The sequence below is a fragment of the Lepisosteus platostomus genome, chromosome 20 (genome assembly GCF_059453375.1).
Source record: "Lepisosteus platostomus isolate fLepPlt1 chromosome 20, fLepPlt1.hap1, whole genome shotgun sequence".
Classification (NCBI taxonomy): domain Eukaryota; kingdom Metazoa; phylum Chordata; class Actinopteri; order Semionotiformes; family Lepisosteidae; genus Lepisosteus; species Lepisosteus platostomus.
In genome coordinates, this window is record NC_142630.1 from 5,766,263 (window position 1) to 5,773,119 (window position 6,857).

Below are 6,857 nucleotides of genomic sequence, written 5' to 3' on the forward strand. Positions count from 1 at the left end.
GCACCACACCAGTTGGAGAATCCAAGTCAGGAGGTGGCATTGTCCAGCCCTGAGACAAAGATATTTGGGGCTCCAGACAAAAACTACAATTCCAGAAAACACGTTTACTGAGCCACTTTAAAGCCTCTTAGGTGTTACTCTTCACACATGTCAAGAAGAATGGAAGATGGAAGATTAAGAAGGTACCGTTCAGTATTTGGGTAGGGTTAAAGTTTGAGTTAGTCCTATATTTGGAGTAGTAGGAGGTATTACTGTACCCAAGGACAACAGCAATGCCAACTACCACTCATATTAATTCAGAAAAACATGAAAATCTAAAGACAGATATTGAAACAGGATCACTATAGAAAATCACCATTAAATGAGTGTTTTATTCCCCCAAATCACACTTTATCCAAAACCTTTTACCAGCCCGCGTTGAAATATTGTTGGACTAAGCTAGAATTTCAAGTCGGAAAAACCAAACCAGACAACGGATTCGGGTTCAAGATAGCGACTGTATTTGAAAGCACCAAGACAAAGTTCCTGTTAGCAAGATGGCAGCCATAAATATCTTTTTCCCCATGCGTTTTGGCTTTGTCTTATTTTAATTATTATTCTGCAGCATTGTCTAAATATGATTATGAATTAAATCAGAGAATGACTGCTTCCAAACACATCTCAAAGTATTTTTAACCCTTGGGCTTTACCCTCAAAGTGTAAAGATCTAGCACTCCTTCCACAGTCTTATTTCAGTTCAGTTTTAGTTATGGATGGGTAAAAGAGTAGGACCTCCACGATACACCTGATTTTACAAGCCACAAGACTAAAGTGATCCAAAAGACAGTTAAATGGTCCAGTTTTCCCAAAACACTTCTGCACATTAAATCTGTAGCTATGATATCCCCATCTAGGTGCAGACTGTCAGGGATTCTTAGTAATTAGGTGGCAATCTAATTAAACCATCTGATTGTTCTTATCTCCCCTGCTTTAAACCCTCTTAGATCAAAAAAGTCTAAACAATTGAACAGCTTACTCCTGCAGGTCATTATCAAACAGAATCATGTTATTCTCCCACAGAGAAAAAGAGAATTGAAATGATGACCCCTTGTACATTATGATTAATTCCTTCTCAATAATTACTCTATAAGAACACATACAGTAACAACAGATTACAAAACCATCAAAAAGGCTGATGTGTACAACATATAATGTTGTGTAATTTTGCTTATTAATAAAAACATTTAAGATTCTGTGCTGTATGTTTCTTCCAAATAAATAATATGCCATAACTTCGGTGGTATTACACTCAAAAGAACCCCCTGGTATAAACAGTGCTCTTGAACTGTGAACACAGGACATGGCCCCAGATCCATTGCTCCAGCTTAGATATCTCTTAATAAAATTTAATAAAAGGGGTTTAATAAAACAGAGGCCTTTTATTCTAGAGGGGTTATGTGCATTTGCTTGTTTTAACATGCATAATTGTCCATGCTATGAGAACTTACCAATGTCCCTCATCTTTTACAATTTATAGCTCAGCCATAAATTCCCATTAAGACTTCAAAATGGGTTATTTTTCAGAAAATGCCAGCGTTCCACAGCCACCACCATATAGGATATAGAGGCGCACTTCTTCCTTTCTGAACTACACCAGGTGAGTCATGCCAGCTTTAGTCTTCAGATTACCCCTAACAAACACAAAATAGCCAATGAATCAACAGTTACCATTTTAAAGCCCCAAAGCCTCTGGTCAGTCTGGGAAAGCTTTTAGTTAACGTCAATTAAAGCACATTTTGTTAAACCAGCTTTGACTGGTGAGTTTTTTACTCCAGTATTCTGTGACCTTAAAAAATAAATGCCAAGACGTACCAAGTCCCAAGACTCACATGATGACAGTATGCCATTCAAACCACCACAGCTGGCCATCTTCTAGATCATCACTGCATCAAGCCCAGTTTTTGATAGATCCCAGAACATGTGCTTCCTCAGCAAGGTTTGATAATTAGGTCTTTAATTCTTTGTGCACAATAAGTCTCCAGTTATGTCCTTGTATTTGCGTGCTGATTGGAATAGTTGCTAGGGTCAGCTACTTCAACAGCTTTACAATGAGCCTCAATCACACCTCCGGTGAGCAGACTCTTACCAAGACTAAAAAAGAATTATGACTATAATCAAGATTCTCTCGTGGAATTAGTCCATGCTGCTTCTCTTTATATTTTATTCAACATCCCTTTTAAAACGTGGGGGCAGAGCTGCAGGTAGTATTCCGGGCGTGGTCCGACTAGAGGGCTGTGCAGTTTTTTAGAATCACCTCCATAGGCCTGCAGTGCTTTCTTTCTATATACAGGTATCCAGCTTGCAGCTCAGCCTTTCACATCATGCTGGTGGCCATGCACAAGGTTGTAGCAATACCCATGGAAGCAGAACTGCAAGAAAACTGGATAATTACTTTCTTTCTGGGCAGCACATTGTACTGAATGTGTGGGCTGAGCTTCTGTATATTTTGTAGGAGGTCAAATGCATATAAAGTACCAGGACTATATAAACACGATTCATCCAACCACTCACTTCATCAGGCGCCAGCAAACAGCAAACGGAAGACTGCAAAGATGGTTTGCAAACAAATCAATGCATTACATTAAAAGATGAATGCATGGCAGAAAATCTGTAATTCATACAACTTGATAAACACACACAACACTATACTCATTAAATAAACCTATATGCACTCCTTTATTTTTCTGCAATTTGCAGTGGATTAAATAATCCAGCCCACCTACCCCACCAGTGTATCCAAAACAAAAGTCTAATTACGAACTCCTGCTATGAAAAAACCTTTTAGAAATGGGCGTGCACTCAGTATACATTTTAAAGAAAGCACAAATGTGGGGCTTCAAATTCGGCTGGCACATAGACACACACTGGCTGTAAATTGGGGTTTGGAAGGGCCAACAAATTTCAGTGGCAATATGAAAATATTATTCATACTTTGAAGTATCTCATAAACCGGAGGTCTTGGGAACCAATTCTAACAAAGCCAAAACGCATGGGAACAATTTAGCCAACATCAACAAACATCATAGATTTTAGTGACTAATTTCACAGGGAATAACCTGACGTGACTCGGAACACAACCACAAAGTGCTGCCGAAATCCGTTGCCTGTCATGCAGACGGCACTACGGAACATACCTCCCCCTCCATACAAAATCAGAAAGGTGCAGAAAGGTTTTGACCCAGATAAAGCCGCTGCCCAGTGATTTAAATGGATCCAATTAACATACATAACATGCACAATGAGGTATATTTAGTGTAATTACTGGACCTCCATTCAAATACATGGGTCAATGACCACAAAGATCAGGGCAGAATTAGAGTAATACGATATATCTGGATTTGCATAACAAAAATAGAGGTGCAGTGTTATCCCAGGCATGCCGATATCCAGAAAGGCTTCAAACTCATAGGCCTATATAGTATTAGCACTAATAATTCAAGAAGAATTAGAACTAAAAATACATGGGAGAAGTAATGCTCACTTTAATGTGGGAGTACTTTCTGTATCACAGGAACCACATTTTAAAAGCATATGGCTTGTCTTTGGTACGTCAACAACTGGCTTCTTAGTAATTAGCTCTAGAACAGCAGTAACAAGAGTCAAGAGGAGCTACAGCAGCGAGAGCTAATGTGTCAAATCACCATGTTAAAAGGTGGCTGTGCAGGATCACACCAAAGAAACACTATCATTAGTAAATTAGAGAAGTGGGAGATGCACAAGAACTCCTCCATCGAAAGAAAATCCCTCAGGCAGCCAGTAACCAAACAGTCAATATGTTTTCTTATTTTCCACAGTTATGTCAGTCTTGCAAGAGGATGTAAACTGGAAACTGGACAAATCTGCTGCTTTGGACACATCAGCACTCCGTTCCACGGAGCGCGCACACAGGCTACCTTACCTCAGACTCAAAACCTTCATATTTAAGATAAGATCACTATTATTGGCCATATACAATCTCTTGTATTAGGAATTTGTCTTTTCGCATATCCCAACTTGCTCATCATGAGACACACAGACAGGGAGAGAGGCTTGGGGCTCAGAGCGCAGGGTCTTATATGTTTTATACGATGCCCCTGGAGCAGCTAGGGTTAAGGGCCTTGTTCAGGGGCCCAACGGAGTAGGATTCCTCTGCCGGCCGCGGGATACGAACCGACAACCTTCCAGCCACAGGCGCAGATCCTGAGCCACAGAGCCAGCGCTCTGCCCCCTTTAAACGATATAAAATCTTCTATATTATATTTAGCATGCCGTTTAGAAGGGCTTCTATTTAATTGGTTCTGCGTCTGCCCCTTCGCCTTCCTACTGCATTCCAAACTCACACTGTAATCGTGTAACTCTGCTGTCTTCTCTCATAGAGCACCTTTCTTCTTACTATAAAGCGATTTTGAGAAGCCAGTATTAAAAGCAACACATAAAAAAAGTTTATTGTTACTACCTCATGCTATACACAGAAACTAGAATCAACACAGTATGCAATAAACCTGCTGTGAATCAAATATACACACCTTATAGTTAAGCCTCCTGCAGTATTGAATGTACTCAAAACTTCAGCCTGGCTCGAAAAAGGTTGTAGTGCCATCTGTTCAAAACTAGGTCCCATTGGAAAATAAGCAATTGGGCTTTTCAATCACCAGTCAGGTGACAGAAGCACTGTCTTTTACCACTGTTCCGACACAGACTACGTTTCAGCTTTATACGTTTTCCGTCTTACCAATCCTTTGTGAATCGGGCTCAAGGATGACAGATCCTTGCTTTAATAGAATGCTTTACCAAAGTACTTCACATATAGGAGGGACCCCACTTCTTCCGCCACTGAAGCGCTACCGCACCTGGATGCCATGCGACAGCAGATCAGGTGAGGAAGCGATAGCCACAGACCTAATTAACACTCTCCGACACCAATGCCGCCTAATACTCACTTACGGATTAGGCGTTGCGTGATTGGACGGATTGTATGGGTAGAAATACCCCCTTTGCATTGCGTCTTCAATTTGTTTAATTATTTGAAGTCTTTACCACAAAGCAGGGAATGCACTGTGTGCGCCATCAATAAGTTTGAAGAAGGAGTCTGGCCCCAAAACAGTAACAGATAGAATTTATTAGATTGACTAAAAAAAATGACGAAAGCTGAAGATGCTTATCAGCAGAACAATCGTCTTTCAGCATGCTGTCTACGAAGACTGTTGATCAGAACAGGGATGGTGGCACATCTTGGGTAACCCAGCATTAGTTTCTGTTTCCCCTGCCGCCCTTAGGACCGACCTCTGCTGACCATGAAATACCCTCCATCGGACAAGAGACGCTTTGTGTACAAGCAGCCCCTCCTGCGAGTATTACGACCCAGGAGAGACTTCAATACCGCAGTCCTGTGCACAGCTGACGAAATTACATTTTCCCTTCGCAGGTGGAAGACGCCAGCCTTACGTACGATACATTTTCACCTGAACGCGAGGAAATCAATCAAGCAGTAATTTTATCCATCCTTTTAAAGAAAACTCCGGTATGGGGGATGAAAAATATTGTAGTAGTATAGTTCTGGATGCCAAAAGGAGTCAGAAGAGAATGTTACAACACCGAACTCCCCATGACTAAACGGTGCGAAATGTTTCCTCATTTTTGCTTGCTAAATGCGGCAACAAACACACCTTAAACTGCGTGCTCCGAGAAATAAGGAAGAAACAGAGCTACAGTATCACTACGACTCGGGTTTCAGTCCTACCCACCGCATCTCTGTTCTAGCGTACGTTACAAACCCTGGACACCCCCGGGCACTGCAGACTGAACCCCCATATGAGCACGTCAGCCCCGCGTTTCCCCTGTATCGCGAATGGGAACAAAACAAACGCTGCTGTCTGTTACCAATACGTATCCGGACTAGAATAACACACACAAACCACAAGCAAGCAGGCAGGCAGCACTTCTCAGCACGGTAGCAAAACAAGCTTCAGTAATCTGACCCTCCGTAAGAGAAAAGGTGTCACTTTGGAGAAAGCCGGCTCCAGACAGAAGGGAAGCTTATCGCGGTAGAGAAATACAATTTCCAAAAGCTCTGGCGTACCTTGCTCCTGCTCAGCTCCGGTGCCTCTAGTTAACTTTCATTTCCGCCTCAATGTCAGAGTCACATGACTCTGGCTGGAGAGCCGCAAAGCCTTTCGGGAAACAGCGGAGTGCAGCCCGATCGTCCCTGGCTGGAATATGATTCTTCGTTTTATTCCGTGGTATTAGTAGGGACCCCTCAGTTTTAACACAAACGAGACTGGAATCCGGAGTTGTTATGTATAGTGTTGCTGCAGATCCTCTAGTTCACCGTTTCGTTATATTTCGCTAATTTGGTAACCTTTCCTAATGTATGTCAAAAAGACAGCTGAGACCATGACAATGTCTACCGATTAAATCTCTGGGAACCTCATCGTGTGACAGCATAGAGTTAGAAACAAAATCTTGTCATGGAAATTTGCCCCCGTTTAACTGGTACTCCCTACTGGGTCTACATTAAATGAAAACAAGTCTCTAGTGTCTACACCATGGAAAATAGAGTACCTCATGAGATATTTGGAAGATGGGACGAAGACATGGTTTAATCCAAACGCTGCTCATTATGCAGGGATGTCAGATTCAAATCCAGGAAGGTCATGGCATTGATTTTCATTCCAAATAATTTCTCTTCAATCCAAACCACCTCATTAAGGGATTTAACCAATGTACAGTACCAACCCCTCCCCTGGGTGCTGGTTCTTTAAAGAGGCTTAGAAAAACTGTAAACACAGTGGCCCTCCAGGACTTGATGACCCTGTCATAGAGAATCACAGCTGTTCTGG

The 6,857-nt window shown here is 41.8% G+C and overlaps 1 protein-coding gene across 1 annotated transcript in view; it reads right to left on the minus strand.

Moving 5' to 3' along the window:
- wwp2 (WW domain containing E3 ubiquitin protein ligase 2) overlaps window positions 1-6,188 on the minus strand; it is a 118,341-nt gene extending 112,153 nt beyond the window's left edge. Inside the window, exon 1 of the mRNA XM_088613753.1 lies at window positions 6,098-6,188. The gene's annotated coding sequence lies outside the window, so the exon portion shown is untranslated. The remainder of the gene's footprint in view (window positions 1-6,097) is intronic.
- Window positions 6,189-6,857: the final 669 nt, after the last annotated feature.